Here is a 23,939-nt window from a genome sequence, read left to right as displayed (position 1 = left end):
GAACTTGGCGTAGAACTTGTGTTCCCTGAGCTTATCGAGTACCAAACGCAAGTGCTTGGCATGATCTTCCTTGTTCTTCGAAAAGACCAGAATGTCGTCGAGATAGACCAAAACGAAGTCATTGGTGTAGGCGTTGAAGATGAAGTTCATCATGCGAGAGAAAGTCGGAGGAGCGTTGACGAGGCCAAAAGACATGACAGTGTATTCATATGAACCAAAGCTTGTCCTGAAAGCCGTCTTGGGAATATCTTGCTCACGGATTCGAATCTGATGATAACCCATACGGAGATCAAGCTTGGAGAATACTTGGGCACCTTTGAGTTGTTCGAACAGCTCGTTGATGTTGGGAAGTGGGTATTTGTTCTTGATGGTCTTCTTGTTCAATGGACGGTAATCAACACAAAGTCGGTCCGTTCCATCCTTCTTCTTCACAAAAAGAACACCACAACCCCATGGAGAAGAACTAGGTCGGATGAGACCCATTCTCTCTTGAACATCGAGTTGCTTCTTCAGCTCCTTCAACTCTTCAGGTCCGAGCTTGTAAGGACGCTTGCACACAGGTTCCGTGCCAGGCTCAAGATCGATGACGAATTCAACTGGCCGGTGCGGAGGCATTCCTGGAAGCTCTTCTAGAAAGACGTCTTGATATTCGCAAACGACTGGAATTTGCGAGATAGCATCCAGTTCACCCTTCTCATTGAGAGAAAACAGACGGATGGTATTATCCCGAGCGGCAAAGACAATTACATCCTCAGACGAATGAGTCAATTGAATCTGCCTGGCTGCACAATCAAGCTGAGCCTTGTGCTTAGATAGCCAATCCATCCCGAGAATAAGATCAATATCCGAGTTACCAAGGATCATTGGAGAAGCCAGAAACTTGAAATCACCCAACGAAATAGAAATATCTGGAACCTCATAGTTAGCGAGCAAACATCTACCTGGAGAGACAACTGCTAACGGTTTATGCATAACTTGAGAAAACCACCCATGCTTAGATGCAAAAGGTCTCGAGATAAAACAATGCGATGCACCAGTGTCAAAAAGAACTTTTGCAGGAACATCGTTAACAGGAAGGTTACCCATGATGACATCTGACGAGTCCTCTGCCTGAGCTGCATTCATCAAGTTGACCTTGGCGTACTTGGGGTTATGCTTGACCACAGCTGTACTTGCCGATCTCACAGGAGGAGGAGGAGGAAGACGCCTCTGATTGAAGCATTTGTTGGCATAGTGACCCTTCTGTTGGCACTTGTTGCACGTGACCTCTGAAAGCGGACGGTGATACGGAGCACTCGATCTTGGAGCTTGAGACGAAGTCTTGTTCTGAAAGCCAGGGTTGGTGGGTGGGAAGATCCACTGCCACCTTTGCTCTTCTGCTGATACGGCTGACGGAACGGAGGAGGAGGAAGCCAATACTTCTGCTGCTTGGCCACTTGAGTAGAGGAAGAAGGAGTAGCATCTCTGACTCGCTTCTTGGAAGCATCACACCTCAGTTGAGCGGCCTCTTGCTTCAATGCCATGTTGTAGAACTCATCGTACCTCAAGGGCTCAAAGAGAACAAGAGCTAGCTGAATTTCTTCTCTGAGACCACCCCTGAACTGGTATATCATGCTCTTCTCGTCAGGGACGTCCTGCTTAGCAAAGCGGGCGAGCTTCTGAAACAACTTGTTGTAGTCATAGACAGACAAAGAGCCTTGCTTCAGGTTGCGGAATTCCTCACGCTTGCTTTCAACCACGCTCTGAGGAATATGATGAGCTTTGAAGTCTTGATGGATTTCATCCCAGGTAATCACACGGCCTCCTCTGGAATCCTTGTACTGCTGGAACCATTCTGCAGCTTGGTCTTTGAGTTGGAAGGAAGCGAACTTGACGAAGTCCTCAGGCCTGACGTTACTGCACTCGAAATGCTTGCACAGATCCACGAGCCAATCGTCAGCATCAGTTGCCTCAACACAATTGCTGAAAGTCTTTGGCCCGTTAGCAAGGAACTGGTTGAGTGTAGCAAAGTGATTCTGATTGTTGCCTTGGTTGCCTTGGTTCGCTTGATTGCGCTCTTGAAGAATTTGCATGATCAACTGTGTGTTTGCATTGGTTGCGGCCATCACAGCTTGCCATGCCTCCGGAGGAGGAGGAGGTGGTGGCGGATCCTGATTCTGATTCTGATTGGTGCTCTTAGCGGGAGCCATCCTGAAGAGGGTGACAACCGTTAGCACATTGACAGATAAAATGAAGCTGAATCAAACGGGTTGAAATTGCAACATATAGTCTTCACATCCGAACATAAGAACGAATGCATTCCACTTGAAATGGTCACATATCCATAAATTGAGAAGCCACTTAGAATTTAGGTAGAGGAATAAATCAACAAGGTACGGATCAAGAACGAATACTCGGTAAGAAATCCCAATCTCAAACCAAATATCCGTGGAAGAAGAACTAGAGCTACAAGAATTCCCACCTATGAAACTCCCGAACCTTTCCGGTTATGCAATCAGGTGTTGGGGATACAGGGGAAGCATAATATCTCACCCAAATCTAGCAAATCCTACATCCAGCTGTATCCATCCTTCAACACATAACCGAGAAAAACTTCGGAAACCATCTACCTCAACCTTCGAAAAGCATCCGTTATACAAGTTATGGCGATACTCCCGAACTCCCGCCCCAGTACTGGGTGGCGTCGAGGTTATCTCACCAACGAACTGCATAAAAGAGATTTTCGATGTCGGCGTACTAAACTCAGGTATTCCAGAACTGCAATGATAAAATTGTGACGACAACACCTCGGAGCTCAACTCCCCGGGACACTGCCACAACCCCTAAAGACAGGAGGCACCAAGAACAATGTTCTTGTCACAAAACCATTGGAACGATTCCAAGATACGCGCGTGATCCTAAATTTTTTTTAGTGAAATTTGAGAAGAGAAGAGTCAAAACTCTACGTCAGGATGCCTTACCAGAGCGATGAGGAGACTGGGGAGTAAAAAGAATTCCTAAACTCTCCGATATAATTCCTAAATGACTCAAAACATTTTTCTAGACTCAACTCGGCCGCTAAAACGATCAAGCAATGGGGGCTCCTAAGGTCGGGGAAGGCTCTGATTACCAACTTGTAACGCCCTCGATGCGGCTATAGCTGCCACGTGTCGAGGCATGACTTAGAGGCATAACCGCATTGAAAGCAATGTCGCAAGTTAGGCAATCTTCACAACATCCCATGTAATATAGATAATAAAAGGGGAGATACATAGTTGGCTTACACTCGCCACGTCAATCAAAGTACATAAATAGCATTACATCAATCAAACACTCATGGCCCGACTACGGCGCCAAAATAAAAGATAACCCAACATGCGACACGGTCCCGATCACCCCAACTGGGCACCACTACTGATCATCAGGGAAAGACACGTAGTAACGGCGTGAGTCCTCGTCGAACTCCCACTTGAGCTCAAGCGCGTCATCTGGAACGGAATCATCAGGCCCTGCATCTGGTTTGGAAGTAATCTGTGAGCCACAGGGACTCAGCAATCTCGCACCCTCGCGATCAAGACTATTTAAGCTTATAGGTAAGGCAAGGTAAATATGTGGAGCTGCAGCAAGCGACTAGCATATATGGTGGCTAACCTGTTCGCAAAAGAGAGCGAGAAGAGGAGGCAAAGCGCGAACGAGTAACTAGAGGGAAACCTGCGGCAAGCATTACTCCAACACCGTGTTCACTTCCCGGACTCCGCCGAGAAGAGACCATCACGGTAACTCACACTGTTGATTCATTTTAATTAAGTTAAGGTTCAAGTTATCTACAACCGGACATTAACAAATTCCCATCTGCCCATAACCGCGGGCACGGCTTTCGAAAGTTCAAATCCCTGCAGGGGGTCCCAACTTAGCCCATGACAAGCTCTCACGGTCAACGAAGGAATAGACCTTCTCCCGAGACATTCCGATCAGACTCGGTATCCCGGTTCTACAAGACACTTCGACAAGTTAAAACAAATCCAGCAACACCGCCCGAATGTGCCGACAAATCCCGATAGGAGCTGCACATATCTCGTTCTCAGGGCACACTCAGATTGTCTTAACTTCCGGTAGGCCAGCCCAGAGTTGCCCCTGGTGGCCACCGGCGGCTGACGAGTTGGACCAACACTCAGAGGAGCACTGGCCCGGGGGGGTTTAAAATAAGATGACCCTCGGGCTCCGGAAACCCAAGGGAAAAAGAGGCTAGGTGGCAAATGGTAAAACCAAGGTTGGGCATTGCTGGAAAAGCTTTAATCAAGGCGAACTATCAAGGGGTTCCCATTATCACCCAACCGCGTAAGGAACGCAAAATCCGGGAACATAACACCGATATGACGAAAACTAGGGCGGCAAGAGTGGAACAAAACACTAGGCGAGAGGCCGAGCCTTCCACCATTTACCAAGTATATAGATGCATTAAGATAACATGGCAATATAATGATATCCCAACAAGTAAATAATGTTCCAACAAGGAACGGTCTCCAATCTTCACCTGCAACTAGCAACGCTATAAGAGGGGCTGAGCAAAGCGGTAACATAGCCAATCAACGGTTTGCTAGGACATGGTGGGTTAGAGGTTTGACATGGCAATTTGGGAGGCATGATAAGCAAGTGGTAGGCATCGTAGCATAGGCATAGCAAAAGAGCGAGCATCTAGCAAAGCAAAGATAGTAGTGATTTCGAGGGTATGATCATCTTGCCTGCAAAGTTGTCAGAGTTGACTGGATCCTCGAAAGCAAACTCAACGGGCTCCTCGTTAGCGAACTCGTCTCCCGGCTCTACCCAAACAAGACAAACAAGCAACAAGGACACAATCAACCACGTGCAAACTCAAACAACATGATGCAAAGATGGTATGCTATGCGGGATGCAATATGTGATGCATATGCAAGATTTGACAAGGAATGCATGAACCTGGACTAAACTTGGAAATCCAAGTGTGCCACTGGAAAGGTGAGGTGAAACCTCTTGAAAACGATATAAAGAACGCCGGAATTGGAGTTACGGTTTGGAAATGGCAAGCAATTCAAATATGACCACGTTCTGCGATTTACAGCAAGTAGCCATCTAAATGCAACAAGATGAACATGCTACAACACCCAAACATGGCATCAAAATACATGGCAGGGATCCATTCATGATGCTTAACAAAAGACTAGCACTGAGCTACGGCCAATTCATCCATTAACAGGTTCAAACAAGCATGGCAAAAATGCATTTGGTAAACAGATTTCAGACTTAGTGAAATTAACACTTGTCTGGAATTTCAGATCAGGTAGCCCACTTTGGAGCATGAAAACTATATGCTACAGGACCTGAACATGGCAAAGTAAAGCATGGCATGGAGCTACTCAAAGAGCTTAACAAAAGTCCCTTAGTGACCTTGAGCCAAAAGGGATCAGAAAATACATTTGCAAGCATGTGAACATGGCAAAAACATAATCAGTTCTCAGACTTAGTGAAAACTGGAGCATGCTGAAACAGATATCAAGTAGGCATGTTTACGAGCTCGATGCACTCACTACAGAGCATGTCATGACAATCTAAGCATACACCCATCAAGAATACACAAAATACAAGCTAGACATGGCAAGAACAATAACATAGCATGCACAGATCAACTACAACATCCTCGGCAAAATTGCTAACAAGTAGACAATCTGCCCAGATTCACGAAATGACAAAAGTAGAGCTCGATTGACTCAAGCTAGGGTGCTCCATAAATGCACACAAAGACATGGATGGATAGAGCACTACAAGATTAACAAAACATCCTTACTGATCATCCTCACAAGAGGCACGGATCACTAGGAAACAACATGAACATATGGCATATTGAGATAAACAGATAAAGGACTTAGTGGAAATGCTAAGTCCCCGAAATCAGCATTAACGAATGCTCCACTTTGCAAGCTTGTGCTAGTCACCACACACATCACAAAAATACATGGGTTGCACCTATGGATAGATGGCAAAACATATAACAAAACTCATGTAGAACTCCTGGGCATATCATGCACACAATAATCATGGCAAAAATGACAAATATCTAATTGGAGCAGCAGATCTGCCAATTATCTCAAATAGCACTCTTCTAACAGCATTTCAGGCATCAAGATGAACTCAAATGAAAATGATGCAATGAGATGAAATTATGTACTCTCTGAGATGAACATTTTGATATGCTATATGCCTAAAACGGAGCTACGGATGCAAAGTTACGATGCGATGAACATTGCCAAAATATTAGGGTTTGAGGCAAAAAGTCAACCCGAGACGAATCTCAGATCTAGATCCGACCGGTGCGCTTTATGAGGATCGCCGGAAATCACGCCGGAGACGGGGACGACGCCGGAGGAGGTCGCCGGAGTGGCGCGGACACCGAGGAGGTGGTCGGAGACGCGGTGGTGCGGCCGCGGTGGGGTGCGGCGTTCCCGGCGGGCGCGGATGGCAACGGGGGCCCGCCGGAGCGGCGAGGTGGCGCGGGCGGTCACCGACGCCGGTGAGGGGCGCGGCGGCCGGTGCGGCAGGCGGCGAGGCGGCGCTCGGGCGCGGGCGAGCCGTGCGGTTGGCGGCGCAACGCGGGCCTCGGGGGCCCTCCCCGGGACGAGCGGGTCGGCGAAGTGGGGCGGCTTGGCGAGCGACTGGCGGAGCGCCACGTGGCAGCGACGGGGCGGACCGGACACGTCCGTCGGTGGCGATTGTGTCCGCCGGCGGCAGAGGATGGATCTAGGGTTTTCGGGGGAAGGAGAAGGAGATTTTTGTGGGTATCTTTAAATAGGCATAGAGGGAGCTAGGAGAGTCCAAATGAGGTGCGGTTTTCGGCCACGCGATCATGATCGAACGCTCTAGATGATGGAGAGGGTTTTGGTGGGTTATGGGCCAAATTGGAGGGGTGTTGGGCTGCAACACACACGAGGCTTTTTCGGTCCCTCGGTTAACCGTTGGAGCATCAAACGAAGTCCAAATGGTACGAAACTTGACAGGAGGTCTACCGGTAGTAAACCAAGGCTGCTTGGCAAGTCTTGGTCCAATCCGGAAATGTTTAATCCCCACACACGAAAGAAAGGTAGAATTGACCACTGGAGGAGAACGAAGCGCCGGAATGCAAAACAGACAACGGGAAAAATGCTCGAATGCATGAGATGAACACGTATGCAAATGCAATGCACATGATGACATGATATGAGATGCATGACAACGATAACAACACACGGAGACAAAAACCCGAACCCGAGAAAATAAAATAACTTAACGCCGGAAATGGCAAGAGTTGGAGTACAGATTGGGAAAATCATATCCGGGGTGTTACACCTCTCTTCTTTAATTCTTTGCCACATCAGCATGTTTGCTATTCCCGTGTGCATGATACCAGCTAAGATACCACCATTATGGCCAGACTTAATCATTGAATGCAATAATTTAGTGCACCTTGAAATATGAACATGTGTGGGGCGTGTTTGTTTTTAATGACTTGAGACTATACCTAGCCCGACATGCAAGATGACTTATTATGCACCGTTCCCCATACCTGCAGGAAGCCCGTTCGTCTCCAAATTTTTTCCTCTCCATGTGTGGAAACAATATGCGTGCCAAACTCTCCTTCTCCCTCCGGCGGTCCCACCACTCCACCTCGTGTGAAAAAATCTGCATGCATGGTTGTCCTCCCCCATGCTCGTCCAATCCGTTGTGACCAGCAATATTTCCACCCCTTCGCTCCCCCGTAATTTATTCCAACAAATATGCCCACGTAGCTGTTACTTAACTGCAGGTGCATTCGGTCACTGACATATGGGCCCAACAGGGGTCTGGCCCAAATGTAAGTGACGCAACTGGACCGGCAGTTAAGTCAATGCAGCTTAGTCCATATCTTACGTAGGTGTGCCATTGCTCGCTATAAATACTGCGCCTCCCATGACATTGCTATCTCCCCCCCCTCACGTTCACGTTCATCGCTATCTCCTCCCCTCCCTCTCACGTCGATCACCATGGCATCGCCCCTCCCAAGCCATAGGAGCCCCTCGCTGCACCGCGCGGACAGTCATTCGTCGCCGTTCCGTTCCTCGCCACCACTAGTCGAGGAGGACGCGTCGATGTTCCGCTCCTCGCCGCTACGCGACGCGTCGCCGTTCCGTTCCTCGCCGCCACTAGTCGAGGAGGACGCGTCGGTGTTCCGCTCCTCGCCGCGACGCGTCGAGGTGGACGAGTTGGCGTTCCCAATCTCGCCAGCACGCGCGCCGGAGGACGCGTCGGCTCCCCGCTATGAGGAGAATGCCGCGCCGCCCGTCGAGCCCCCCGGCCTTAAGGAGCTTTGGAAAGAAATGGATGTTGCCTTGTGGGAGGCTTTGCCTCCAGGAGAGCGTGCCAAAATAGAGGCGGAGAAGAAGGCTAAGGGAGAGAAGCGCACCACGGAACAAGCTGCCTGGGAGGCCTATGTCGCATCCGAGAGAGTCAGGCAATTGGCTCTTTGGCAGAAGGCTCGTGCGAGGGCCGTGAGGGTGGCAGAGGACGCCCGTGCCGACGCCCTGAGTGCAGTCGGGCCCAAGCGCCTCATCTACGCTTGGCGGTACGTGGACCGGGTGCATGCTTCCAGGGAGGAGGACTACCTGTTGGCGCTGGATCACCACACCAGTGAGATCGCGCTTGCCCGCCGGCAAGCCGCCAATCAGCACCTCGCGAGTTGCGAGGCTGAGGAAGAGGCGGTGTGTCGGTGCGCTGGGAAACGGCCGCGCACCAGGGCACTCATGGCGCGCCGCAAGCGCTCCTGCGAGCACCGTGGCTTTTAGGAGGAGTATAATTTTTGTTTCGTAAGGCGATCTCATTAGTTTTGGGACGCAAATGATAAATCCCGAACGTTCAGGAATTTTTAGCATCCTTAATTAAGTATGTAAAAGGGAAAGTTTGGAAACCTTGTATATTCGTACGCATTTTGCAAGTACGTGCATATAGCACAAACTTTACTATATACTATCGCAGGAAAAGAATTCTATGAGACTAGGTCTCACGCGAGACCCATCCTGATGGATGACACGTGGCATTCACAAATCACAAAGCATCCCCCACCCCCACTTAAAATCAGGGGGGAGAAATTAGATGCTTTGTGATTTGTGAATGCCACGTGTCATCCATCAGGTCGGGTCTCACCTACAAACCGTGAGACCTGGTCTCATATAATTTTTTTCCACTATCGCACTACACGTCTCTCTCGATATATGCTTGCAGACTGTGCTACTCCCTCCGGCCAGGTCAATAAATCATCTTCGGTTGTGCACCGTGACCAAGAAGGAGGGAAGGCTTATACACCTAGATGGAGGGAGTACTACTATTACTTATGTACGTGCAAATGCACGTTTTAACATTACGATGCGGTTTTTGTAAAAGTAGAAAAACATCACTAGTCAAGCTTGTGAAACAATTCAATGCAAAACAAATGCAAAAATGCTCGTTTGATTGTTTACTTTTAGCTTCCTTCTCTATGGTTATTTCTCTGTCGTACTTTGTACGGAGTATCTCACTGGTTGGAAAGGCATGCAAATTCCCAAACCGCTTCCTACACCCTGTATCTCACTGGTTGCCGACGTTGACGTTATCACCCATGTCATCGAGGATGAGGTTGCCGAGGTCGGGGAAGAAGTCGTTGTTCGCAACTAATCATGTGGACTAGCATAGTAGTAGGATACAGAGTCGAAACATGAATTTTACCACGATTTCGAACAGGAAGGACAGAATCACATACGATGCAACGGGAGCAGCACCGTTGGTGTTGAGGTTGTTGCCCATGTCCAAACACCACGTAGACACGGTCTTTGAGCATGGTTCGTAGTCGTTCCACGCTCGGGCATTGAAGTTTGTAACTATTTTAGATTAGAATATACTACTCCTCCGGTGCTAGTAGTAGAGCAGAGTCCTACTCTACTACTCTACTCAAGCAAGTTAGGGCATAGCATTGTAGGGAGTACCAGTACTGTGATCACTCAAGCAAGTTGTCTGGCATCGACAAGACCCTATGTTGCTGGTATGTGTCTCGTAAGTCAAGCAGCATGCTGTAGTCATCATCACCTGTCCACTTCCCGCAGCACATATTCGCTTCTCCATCTTTGTCTGCACATAATCTCGTCCAATCTTCCATCCCCGCTAAGGCGGCTCCCCCCCTTGTCCGAAACCCAAGCACTAACAATGGCAGAAGCGAGCAGTGTCCGCCAAAAGAGTGGCTGGAATTCGCTCCCCATAGAGGTAATCAAGCTCATTGTTTCACGTGTGGACAATCTCAGTACCATGCCACTCGCCGCGTGCTCGTCGGGGCTGTACCATTTACTCAAAGCCCTCGGGATGGAGCTTTTTAAGCCAGCTCCTTGCTTGCTGATGCCGCCTGATCTTCAAAAACTGCGTGTCACGCAGCATAACGATCATAGGGTGGCGAGCATCAACCCCCTTGACTGCGATCCGATCCCCGTCAGCCTCAACTACATTAACGGTATGTACTAGGTCGGCATGAACACGTCTTGGATGGTGCTCGTCGACGGTCACGGCAGCTGGATGCTCGTGGAGGTCTACACCCGGCGATTGATCCCCCTTCCTTCGATTAACACTGCACTGCTTTGGCACCGCGGCCCAAAATACTCGGAATCTTACAGTAGCCAACATGATACCAAGTTTGATTTGCTCAAGGTTGTAACCTGCCAAGTGCCCACAAGTTCTGCGAATTATAAAGACTTCAGGCTAATTGCGTTCTTCAACCGCGGTCTCGCCTATCTGACAGGTCACTGCGGTAAGTGCATAAATCTGCACGTCCATCGCAGGATCATACATCCTCCATGGTTCTCTGATGCCATTGAACACAAGGGCTTCATTTACGCTATCGACTCCTTCTATGGCTGGACATATTGCTGGCCTACTCCAGTCATCGCTACAAATGGCTGTTACAGCAGTATGTTACTTTCCTATGATATCATGATGGCTTGCTTATATTACTGTCAACATTTGCTGAAAAAATATTCATGCTCATAACATGTTGTTCTTAAGATTGACTAAACCAAGAGCCCTTTTTTATTTGACTCCAACTTGATATGATGTTGTAGGCCGCCTGGTGTCCCTACCCTTCCCAATCCCAGAACCTTTCAAAGAAAAGCGGCATGGCAGTTGCAGGTGGTTCCTGGCTTGATTAAAGGACGGCGAAAGATTGATGATCGTTCGCACGTACCGGACGTGTTGTTTCGGGGAATACAATCACAGTCACTGCAAGGTCTTTGAGCAGGATCCCAACTTCTCTGGCCCTTCAGGAATTTTTGACTGGAGGCTGGTAAGTAGCCTTGGTACACGCTCTCTGTTTGTCGGACTGAATTATCCGATTAACCAAGAGATAACCGACGGCAAGGATCATGATGGCAGTGCGGTTTCGTTCATCGGGAAAAACTGTGTGTACATAGCGTACCATGCGTCTCTGCATGCACCATACCCTGATATGTGCCGCCATGCTCTGCAGCCCAAAGTAGGAGAGAGGGTCGCAAGTATCAGGCTTCGACCTGCTGGCTGGAGTTTCCCCCGTCAGGCACCCATCTGGTTCAAGCCGTCAGCCAATCTCCACAGCTTAATAAATACTAACGTCTAACTGAGCGAGTTAGTTAGATGCGTACACTTGGTGTAGTAGGATCTTTATTTAGTTTGATGCATACACTTGTTCTTTTTTGGTAGCCCTTTTGTAATGATGGCTGGTGTTTGGTTTGGAAGAGAGAGCTATGTCTTCACTCTTCTGGCCTGCTTACTACTTCTGTTGCACCCCCAGCCCTGGTTGCTGCTGCTGCTGTTTTCAATGTACAATCAGTAGTATATTTCGTCTGTTGGTTGAATAAATGTGTTGTTAGAATGACAAACACAATGTTTTGGAAGTCGTTGCATGGTTCGATCCTTTAGTGCCCCGTACCGTACGTAGCACATACTATTTATCGTACGGAACACATTTTTTTTGAAACTCGGAACACATTTTCCACTTGTTGATAACATGCAGCCCACTGATGAAGGCCCAATAGAGAAACCCATAATTAACTGGAAGGGAGGCTCTCACATGAATCCGACCCAGGTACATGCTCATGGTCCCCTAAACATAAGTAAATAAATAAATAAATAAATAAAGCTAAATGCTCATGCACCAGTTCTTTGAGAAAATAGGTAGCCCAGTATTTCTTTTTGAAGAATACCCAAGCTAGGCCTATTTGTTTTCTCCGAATTACTGGGCTGCAAATCTTTCAAGACGAGGAGGGGTGCATTCCGGCCTGGCTTAAGAGTATGGTCAATGTCTGTTAAAAGTAATATCAAAAGGGGTTGAAAATTCCAAAAAATTTATAGCAAATGGGATATAAGTTTCTTTTTTTTGTTTTTGTTCTTCACTGATATCTTATACGTATTTCATTGGATTTAACATGACACAGTACTAATTTATTTTTAAATTTGTTTTAGTATGGCTATTAATTTTTGGATTAAGAATATTTCGTTCCCCAGTAAAAATTTGCGAATTTTCAAAATTTCCCACATATTTAGTTAATTTTTGACCCTGGTACTGACCAGAAAATGGCCAGCAATTCTAAAAATGGAAAACGGGCTGCAATAAATTCCATATGAATTAGAAAATAAGTAAAAATGATAAAAAGAATAGCAAATGTGCTGTACATGCCACAGATTTCGAGGCTGACTTGTTTACGCAAGGCTTTGTCAGTGAACACACGATTCTAGCAGCAGTTAGTGTTGGATGTCCATCCAACGGCCGACGTGCTTCTTCAATCTCTGATCTTCCTGCTCCAGCCACCTAAACTAGCACCGGCGGGACTGCCTGCTCCCTCCTCTTATGGCCCGCTGTGATGCCGCGCAGGCTTCCCCGGCCCACCCTACTCCCTCCGCTGGCCTGGACGCACGCAATCAACTGCCTCCTTATTACGCGAAAAAAATGATTCCTCCCATTGACATCTAGGGCGCACCGGTTGGGAGGCTGACCTGTGGGCCTACTAAGTTGACGCGTATGTAGGGCTTGTCAACTTAGTCAACAAACGATTCTAGCAGCAGTAACCGTTGGATTTGAATCGAACGGTCCTGCTGCTTCTTCAGTCGCTGCTCTTCTTGCACCAGCCGCCCAAACCAGCGCCGGGGAGACCGCCTGCTCCTGCATCCAGTGGCCGGCTGTGCTGCCGATGAGGCCTCATCGCCCCTACTACTCCCACCGCTAGCTAGGCCCTACGGCGACGGCAGCCTCACACCGCAGCCGAACCAGTGAACCCTCGTACTCCTCTCCGCGTGGGCATCCACTGCCGCGTCTTCCCCGGCTCCGCGTCGTCCCCTTCCTAGGCCTCGCCGTCGTCCACCGCCTTGGTGCTCTCGGCGCGGCGTGGTCAACGTGGTCAACAACATTCCATCGGAAGAGTACTGTATGTGGAGAGGCTGACAGCTGGGTCCACGGCCACAACCCAGTTTTTTTGTGATTTGCCAAGTAAGTCGCTTTGTCAGGCCTGTTGGGCTGCAAATCTTTCAAGACGAGGAGAGCTTTCATTCGGCTGGCCGAGAAAATGGCCCATCAGTAATGCTAACAAAAATAATATGGGCTCCAAAAAAACCTTAATAATTAGCAAATGGGCTGTAAATTATTAGAAATAATGGCAGATGGGTTGTATGTTGTTTTCCACAGATTTGAGGCTTTCCTAAAAAAAGGTTGACGCACAAGCAGTGACTGTTGGATGGCCATCCAACGGCCATCATGCTTCTTCAATCGCTGCTCTTCCTGCTCCAGCCGCTCAAACAGGCGCCGGCGGGACTGCCTGCTCCCTCCTCCCCGCGGCCGGCTCTGCTGCCGCGCAGGCCTCACCGCCCCACCATACTCCCATCGCTGACCTAGCCATCCCTCCACTCACCCACACCTGCTGTTATTCTCCAGCGATGGCAGATGAACCAGTAAACCCTCGTACAGTCGTACTCCCCTCCGCGTGGGAAACAACTGCCGAGTCTTCCCTGCCTCCGTGTCGTTCCCTTCCTAGGCTTCGCCGTTGTCCACCGCCCTGGTGCTCTTGGTGCGGCCTGGTCAACGTGGTCAATGACCGACATGCATCTAAAGTGGACTTTATGTGGAGAGGCCGACAGCTGGCTCCACGGCCACACGCAAGGAAATGCCTCCTTATTACGCGCAAAATAATGATTCCTCCACCTGACATCAGGGACCCATCGAAAGGGCCTCTGTATTTCATGAAAAAAGGTTACCGCTGACAGCTCGGACCCACCAGCTATATCTTCGCACGCAAGGAAGTGCCTCCTTATTACGCACAAAAAAATGAATACCCCCCTGTTATCTGGGACCCAGTATAGTGGCAGGCTGACTTGTGGGCCTACTAAGTTGACGGGGACGGAGGGCTTTGTCAACTTAGTCAATATGCACGATTCTAGCTCCAGTGACCGTACGATGTCCATCCAATGGCCGTAGTGCTTCTTCAACCTCTGGTCTTCTTGCTCCAGCCGCCCAAACCAGCGCCGGTCGTGCCTCATGCTCCTGCCTCCCGTGGTCGGCTGCGATGCGGCGGAGGCCTCACCGCCCCTACTACTCCCACCGCTGGCCAGGCCATCCCTCTACTCACCCACACCCCCTGTTATTATGCGGCAACGGCAGCCTCACACCGCAGCGAACCAGTGAACCCTCGTACTCCTCTAGGCGTGGGCATCCACTGCCGCGTCTTCCCCGGCTCCGCGTCGTCCCCTTCCTAGGCCTCGCCGTCGCCCACCGCCCTAGTGCTCTCGGCGCGGCATGGTCAACGTGGACAAGGAACGGTTTCCATTGGACACGGACTGTACGTGGAGAGGCTGACAGCTGGGTCCACGACCGCAGCAAGGAAGTGCCTCCTTATTACATGCAAAATAATTATTCCTCCACCTGACAGCGGGACCCACCGGACGGGCCACCGTATTTTGCGAAAAAAACGTTTCCCCCTGACTGCTGGGACCCACCAGCTACATCTTCGCACGCAAGGAAGTGCGTCCGGGCAAAAAAAGATTCGCCCCTGACTGCTGGGACCCACCAGCTACATCTTCGCAGGCAAGGAAGTGCTTGACAGTCAGGACTCACCTGGTCGAAGCGTACGTAGTGTTGTCATTCTGGCCGCGAACGTGTACGTACATACTGGTCGATGTAGAGGCGCGCACGTGTCGTAGTAGAGGTGCGCACGTAGCATTTACACGTATGTACAGCAGCCAGTGTGCAAGAAAGAAAATACGGCCACATATGTGTACATACGGGCGGGGTCTCGAACGCCTACTCGCGCATACATACGGCCAGGGCTCGTGTACATGGCTGGGTCGGAACGGAGAAACAACGTCGTCGTCGTGTTCATGGGGAGGCAACGGAATGCGCCGTGTTCATGGGGAGGCAACAGAATGCATCGTGTTCATCGGGAGGGCTTGGACGGAACAGGCGATGGAAACGAGGCCTGGCGTACCACAGAATGGAGGAAACAGCCTAGTGTTCGACCGACCACATTCGAAACGGGATCCTGTTCATCGGGAGGGGTCTGGCGTACCGCAAAACGGAGGAAACGGACGTCCTACGGTCGAAATAGGGGTCATGTTGATCGGGAGGGGTGTGGCGTACTGCAAAACGGAGGAAACGGACTTGTGTTGGAGTGCTACGGTCGAAACGGGGGTCCTGTTCATCGGGAGGGGTGTGGCGTACCGCAAAACAGGACTCCACGGGATACTGTTCATCTCCACCATCGACCCCCTCCAGCCTCCACGAGCTACTGTTCATCCACCGTCGACCTCCTCCAGCCTCCACCTGCGACTGTTCATCCACGGGCTCCTGTTCATCCAGCCTCAACCGCGCGCTACTCCACCGGCTACTGTTCAACCGGCCCTCTCCACGGGCTCCTGTTCAACCACCCCTCCACGGGCTACTGTTCATCCTGCCCTCCACCATCTACTGTTCATCCTGCCCTCCATGGGGTGGTCCTATTCATCCAGCCCTCCACGGGGTCTTGTTCATCCAGCCCCAACTGGCCCGATCGACCGGAGTCCTGTTCATCCAGAGGCAACACCACTGGGTCCTGTTCATCCACCCCCATCGGGAACTGTTCATCCAAACCTCCCCTCTCGCAACACTCACTGTTCATCCAAAGGCAACATCGATCGGCTTCAGTTAGCAGCAGTAGCGAAGGAATCGCTCGATCGGGTTCAGTTAACAGCCATCGATCGATCGCTCGGGTTCTGTAACGCGTAGCCTGCAGTGCAATCGCTCGGGTTCAGTTAGAGCCCAACGCCTCGCTCGGGTTCAGTTAGAGCCAACGCCTCTCACACGCGCGTACGTGTACGAGAGAAACGCGCATCGCTCGGCCCCGACCTCCCACCGTAACCGGGAACACCCCAAAATTTTCCTCGCCCTCGCTTCTACCATGGTTTTTTCCGTCATGGACGGCCCAAAGAATGTCATGTAGCTGCGTCTCCGGCCCGCCCAGGATGAAAATACCATTTTATGTCATGATTTTTTTCTCATAGAAGTAGGAGCCGACCACATCTATGATGATATCGGGGTTTGTCACAATTATCGTCATAGAAGTGTCATATGTATGACAGAAATTTTTTCGTTCGGCCCAAAATGTCACGGATGTGTCTTTTTTTGTAGTGAATGCAGATGGAGCTGCGGCCGTGGAGAACCTTCGGGCGGAACTTGCCCGAGCCAAAGAACAAACCAGGAAAAGCGATGCGGCTGCCCTAAAGGCAGTTAAGGAGCTGAAAGCCGAACAGGCTGCTCTCTGCCAAAGCAAGGAGGAGATAGCCAGGATGGTTGTGGAATTGAAGAATGCCACTGACCGTTATGAGCTTCTTGAAAAGGAAGATTGAGCGAAGAGCACAGACCTGGAGAAGGCCACGATGGCGACCAAAGACACCCGCTCTGCAATGAGAGCGATGAAGGAGGAGCTGCATCAAGCCGGGGATATGGTGGCTGGGAAGCCCTTTATGCTGTGGATGAAGTTCGGAGATCCTAGGTACGCCCCTTTGGACCGTCTGTGGAGTTCTGCGGACGCATATCTGGACTTAGCGGCGAGTGCTGCCGATGCGGCCGAATACTTCCGAGATCAAAAAGATCACGAAGTGGAAAAGCTATTCTGGTCACAATTTAATGTTCCAGAGCGTCCACTTCCATTGACTGATCAGTTGGCCATGGGCCGAGCTGAATAGGTTGTCCGGACTCGCCATGAGGTCTATTGTGGATCATCTGTGGCCGGAAAGGCCAAAGCCGAATAGTTATTTTAGTTTGGTGTAGCAGTTCCTTGGTGCAGTGCCGCACATCAACGTGACGAAGAGGTCGGCGTGCGTAGAGGGTGCGCGGATGGCCCTTGCCCGTGTGAAGACATACTGGGCGGAGATGGAGGCCACCGCCATTGCAGCCCAAGATTCGAACGAGAGCCGAGTACCAGCCGAGGACTACTTTCGAGAAGTTCTTGAGGGCGCTCGTTTAACAGAAGCGCAGTGCTCGAAGAATATTATGTTCTAATGACATGTATTCCCATTGAAAAACAATGTTTTACTGAATTGTAAAGGCTATTTTATACTTGTGCCTGAAAGAAATATAATACCTCCTGTGCGGCCATTTATGTATATATTTATATAACCTGAAAGATGGCAGTCGTCGGCTTCAGCCCCCACGCATATAATGCGGGGGTGCTCGCAGAAGACGCATGTTCACACTTGATCCAACGTCTTGGTCCATTAAGGAGGTGATAGTGCAGCGAACTAGGCAATCGGACTATAATGCTTTAACACTTTCACTTACCCAGAGGAGTTTGATAGTGGGGCTACTATATAGCCCCTGGTGGCTCCGCACTCATCCGAATTCAGGGCACGTACATGCCTGGCCGGGAAATGGCCCTTCGTTAAGGCGGAGGAATCCCAAAGATTCTGCTAGGTCATCGAGTGGTTGACCAGTCTCACGCTATATCATGACAGTCAGGTTTCGGCTTTCTCTAGTGAGGTGCTCGTCCGGATGAACCAGGGCACAATTGCAGTAGTTCTCCTGGTGCCACCTTAGCCAATAGAGCGGAATGTAAGGCAGCAAAACACAGGAGCCGGGCAAACCCAACATTTGACCAAACACATGATTCGGAGCTGATACATATAAGGCCAAACTCGCGACGCCGAACACTCCCTAAGGTATTCGGTCTTTATGATGTAAACCGGGCTAAACAGTGCCCTTTGTAATAAGCCCCTGGTGTCCAGGTACGTGCAATATTCTGATGTGGCCACATGCCAATACATCAGCATCCTTCTTAATTGTACTAAGAATCCGGGGGATGTGTATCAACAAGAGACAGTAAAAAAGGTTTATGTAGGGTCTTAATCTAAAAAGAATCCTTGGAACGGGTCCCTGCTGCATGTCTGCACCTGTTTCTCCGTTGTGCCGTATCCTGGACGGGTGTAGCACGATGGTCATCTGTAAAAGAGAGGAACTTAGCTGAAAAGTTGTCGTGCAAAAGGTAGGTTATACTAAATAAACCATGTACAGTTCAAGATGAGTAAAGTTGAGCCTAATTGTCACTTGTTTACACGCGTTGAGCCCCTTGTATTGTTATAGGGGTATAGCCATCAAACCTGTATCAATTATATATAGCTACACCGGACTCGTCTAACCGCGTTCGTGGTCTTAACGACCTGTCAGATGCTCTAGTTGGTGAGGCCGTTTAGTGTGCGGCTGCCAAGGCAGCCGCACGGTCTTTCACGCGCAAGGAGCGCTCAATATTTCCATTTACTGTAATGATGCCATGTGGACCGGGCATCTTAAGCATGAGGGAAGCGTAATGCGGTATTGCGTTAAAGCGAGCAAAAGCTTCGCGTCCGAGTAGTGCTTGATAGCCACTTTGGAACGGAGCGATGTGGAAGGTTAACTTATCGCTACGGAAGTTATCGGGAAAGCCAAATATAACCTCTAGTAGCAGGGAGCCCGTGCAATGGGCTTCTGGGCCTGGCGTTACTCCTTTAAAGGTAGTATTGCTATGGCTGATTTTTGTTGGGTCTATCCCCATTTTGCGGACTGTGTCCGAACATATCAGGTTTAAACTACTGCCGCCGTCCATCAGGACTCGTGTGAAGTGGTATCCGTCAATTATCGCGTCTAACACCAAGGCAGCCCATCCTGCATGCTGGATACTTGCTGAGTAATCCCGATGGTCAAAGGTGATCGGTTGGGACAACCTGTGGCAGAACTCGCATGTGTCTCTAGGAGTGCCGCTTTGTTTCTCCCCTTCACCACGTGTAACACATTTACTGTTTTGACTTCTGGTGGGAATTTCTTCTGTTCCCCAGTGCTTTGCTGGCGAGGCTCGTCCTCGTCTTCGCTTGGTGTATCCTGCCCCTTGTGTTCGGCGTTGAGCTTGCCGGACTGCTTGAAGACCCAACATTCTCTATGGGGATGATTTGCAGGTTTATCGGGGGTGCTGTGGGTCTGACATATTTTGTCCAGAATCTTGTTTAGGCTGGACAGTTCATCTCTGTTGCCTTTGGAGGGTATCTTTTGCTGACCTGGCCGAGAGCTTCTGAATCTGGCGTTTACCGCCGTGCTCTTCGGGCTGTCTTCTTTATTCCGGCGATTGTTTTTGCTACGTTGTGGCTTCCCGTTTCCGTCCCTGACTTCGGATGTAATTGGGTCGCTGGTGCTACATCGGGCTAGCCAGCTGTCCTTGCCCGTGCAAAAGCGGGTCATGAGGCTTGTTAATGCTGCCATTGTTCTCGGCTTTTCTTGGTCGAGGTGTCTGGCAAGCCATTCGTCTCAAACGCTGTGCTTGAAAGCTGCTAAGGCTTCGGCGTCCGGACAGTCGACTATTTGGTTCTTTTTAGTGAGAAACTTGTTCCAAAGCTTTCGGGCTGACTCTCCCGGCTGTTGAGTTATGTGACTTAAATCGTCTGCATCCGGTGGTCAGACATAGGTCCCTTGAAAATTTGCCCGAAAAGCATCCTCGAGCTCTTCCCAACTTCCAATGGAGTTTTCGGGGAGGCTTTTAAGCCAGTGTCGAGCTGGTCCTTTGAGCTTGAGGGGTAAGTACTTGATGGCATGGAGATCGTCTCCTCGAGCCATGTGGATATGGAGGATGTAGTCCTCAATCCAGACCCAGGTTCTGTCATTCCGTCGTATGCCTCTATGTTTACGGGTTTCAATCCCTCTGGAAATCCATGGTCCAGCACCTCATTGGTGAAACATAGGGGGTGTGAGGCACCCCTGTATTTGGGTGTATTGTGGTGTTCGGATTTTTGTTGTGTTGCATTGCTTGCTGGAGCGCGCTTGCTTGGCCCGTAGATGGATCTGGTTGCGCCGTCCTTTTGATGCGCGTCCTCACGTGGATCGCTTACTGGCTTGTATGCAGCGTCGTTTGCCGCTCTATGTTGGCCACGAGGTCGTCTATCCGACCGGATGGCTGTTTTGTTTTTTGATTGCGGGGGCTCTAAGGCCTCATCATCAAATTCAGGTAGCAGCTTTCGCTTCGGGTAGCTCTTTCTGTGGCGACTGCCGCCGTACTTTGCTGCGGTGTTGAGTACTTTACTCCATCTAATTTTGAGTATGTCTTGTGCAGCCATGAGCCTTTGCTTCTGCTTTTTCAGACTCCTTGCAGTGGCAAAAAGCCTTTGATGGGGATTCTGTTGCTCTGGGTGCCTGTCCGATGTGATGTCATCCGGACTGCTATCTTCGCCAGAGACGGGTTGTTCGGTTTGATTCTCCGTGTTGCCGTGGTCGGACGGTGGTTCAATGCCGTGTTCGTCGTCCGCTGGCTCACCCTGCTCTATCGCTGGGTCTATATGATCGATGTTTCTGCCGAGGCGGGATTTGGAGCGGCGCTTACGCTGCCACTTTGACTGCTTCTCGAGGGATCGATCCTTCGCTGCGTCCTTCCGTTCCTTGTCGTCATTTTCTTTGGGTGTGTCCACCATGTATACATCATATGATGAAGTGGGCGTCCAGTGCCCTGTAGGCAGTGGCTCCTGTTCGTCTCCTGCATCGTCGTCCATACCGTTGATGTCTTCAGAGTCGAAGTCGAGCATGTCGGTCAAATCGTCGACAGTGTCTACTAAGTGGGTGGTGGGTGGGCGGCGAATTTCTTCGTCATCCGCATCCCAACCCTACCGGACATAGTTCGATTAGCACTCTCCTGACAAGGAGAGAGACTTTAATGAATTCACCATGTTGCCGAAGGGCGAGTGCTGAAAGATATCCGCGGAGGTGAACTCCATGATCGGCGCCCAGTCAGATTCGATAGGCACGGGCGCAGGCGGTTCAGAGTCCGTGGTCGGGGAAGAGTCCGGCAGTTCGGCGTCACGGCTCCTGTGAAGGGTAAGGTCGGTATTTGGCTCGATCGCCGCTGGAGATGCGGCCTCCATGACGGGGTCTATCCACCCGTCCTTGGATGGCCCAATGGGCTCCGAATTGAGGGTCGGAACAGCCGCCGGTGCGATCTCTCGAACACTGTCCGATGGTAGAGCTAAATCATGCTCATCGTGACCATGCGGCGCACTCAGCAAGGGCTCGAATCTGCCGAAGATCAAGTCTCCGTGGATGTAGGCCATGTGGTTTATGCTTCCAAACCTCACCTGGTGGCCAGAGGCGTAACTCTCGATCTGCTCCAGATGGCCAAGCGAGTTGGCCCACAGCGCGGAGCCGCCGAATACAAAGATCTGTCCGGGGAGGAAAGTCTCACCCTGGACTACATCGCTATCGATGATTGAAGGGGCCATCTAGCCTAACGATGACGACACAGAGGAACTCTCAGTGAAAGCACCAATGTCGGTGTCAAAACCGGCGGATCTCGGGTAGGGGGTCCCGAACTGTGCGTCTAAGGCGGATGGTAACAGGAGGCAGGGGACACGATGTTTACCCAGGTTCGGGCCCTCTTGATGGAGGTAATACCCTACGTCCTGCTTGATTGTTCTTGATAATATGAGTAATACAAGAGTTGATCTACCACGAGATCAGAGAGGCTAAACCCTAGAAGCTAGCCTATGGTATGATTGTTGTTCGTGGTCCTACGAACTAAACCCTCCGGTTTATATAGACACTGGAGGGGGCTAGGGTTACACAGAGTCGGTTACAAGGAAGGAGATCTACATATCCGTATTGCCAAGCTTGCCTTCCATGCCAAGGAGAGTCCCATCCGGACACGAGACGAAGTCTTCAATCTTGTATCTTCATAGTCCAATAGTCCGGCCAAAGGATATAGTCCGGCTGTCCGGATACCCCCTAATCCAGGACTCCCTCAGACACCGTGCTAGAGATAGAACTGCACATAAGGTATTGCAATCCGGTTTTTATTGGCCTACTCTCTTGAAGGATGCCTGTAAGTTTGTCTTGTCTTGTGATTAATGTCAAAGAATTGGTAATATTAGTAGACGTCAACAAATGCCTATGAATTATTCACTTGTTATTGAACCATTTGATGTTTGGGGCTTTGATTATATGGGACCTTTTCCTTCCTCTAATGGGTATACACATATTTTAGTTACTGTTGATTATGTTACTAAGTGGGTAGAAGCTATTCCAACTAGTAGTGCTGATCATAACACCTCTATTAAGATGCTTAAAGAAGTTATTTTTCTGAGGTTTGGAGTCCCTAGATATTTAATGACTGGTGGTGGTTCACATTTTATTCATGGTGCCTTTCATAAAATGCTTGCTAAGTATGATGTTAATCATAGAATTGCATCTCCTTATCACCCACAGTCTAGTGGTCAAGTAGAATTGAGTGACAGAGAGCTCAAATTAATTTTGCAAAAGACTGTTAATAGATCTAGAAAGAATTGGTCCAAGAAACTTGATGATGCATTATGGGCCTATAGAACTGCATATAAAAATCCTATGAGTATGTCTCCGTATAAAATGGTTTATGGAAAAGCATGTCACTTACCTCTTGAACTAGAACATAATGCATATTGGGCTATTAAAGAGCTCAATTATGATTTCAAACTTGCCGGTGAGAAGAGGTTATTTGACATTAGCTCACTTGATGAATGGAGAACCCAGGCTTATGAAAATGCCAAGCTGTTTAAAGAAAAAGTTAAAAGATGGCATGATAAAAGGATACAAAAGCGTGAGTTTAATGTAGGTGATTATGTATTGTTATACAACTCTCGTTTAAGATTTTTTGCAGTCGAACTTCTCTCTAAATGGGAAGGTCCTTACGTTATCGAGGAGGTCTATCATTCTGGTGCCATAGAAATCAACAACTTCGAAGGCACAAATCCGAGGGTGGTGAACGCTCAAAGAATCAAACATTATATCCTAGGTAATCCCATAAATGTTGAAACCAATATTATTGAAACCGTAACCCCGGAGGAATACATAAGGGACACTTTCTGGAACGTTTCAGACTCCGAAAAGGAATAGGTACGTGGTACGGTAAGTAAACCGACTCCAAAACAGTTCTAATGGCAAAATTTCTCCGTTTTGGAATATATAAAAAATAGGAAAATAAGAAGCAGATCGGAAAGGACACGGGGCTTCCACGAGGGTGGAGGGCGTGCCCTACCCCATGGGCACGCCCCTGCCTCGTGGGCACCTCATGTGCTCCCCGGACTCCGTTTTCTTGCACGATACTTCTTTTTGTCGATAAAAATTCATTATAAAATCTCCCGAAGGTTTTGACCACTGTATCACACAAATATCTCATGTCTTTGTTTCGAGCTATTTTTTGACAGATCTAGATCGCCATGGCATCTTCAAGTGCCCCCAAGGACAAGTTCATCGAGAAGGTCATCACCCTACCTCACGGAGGTGCTGCAACACCCTCAAACCATTGAGATGCATGAGGGGTTGTTGCACATCCGCGATGTGGAGGGACCAAGGAGGACCGGAAGCGTGGAGACAAGGCTCGAGGCGATGGAGCAACAAGTTTTCAAGTGTCAGGAGATGGTGGAGCGTGGAC

The sequence above is a fragment of the Triticum aestivum genome, chromosome 7A (genome assembly GCF_018294505.1).
Source record: "Triticum aestivum cultivar Chinese Spring chromosome 7A, IWGSC CS RefSeq v2.1, whole genome shotgun sequence".
Taxonomy (NCBI): domain Eukaryota; kingdom Viridiplantae; phylum Streptophyta; class Magnoliopsida; order Poales; family Poaceae; genus Triticum; species Triticum aestivum.
This window is presented reverse-complemented; position numbering follows the sequence as displayed.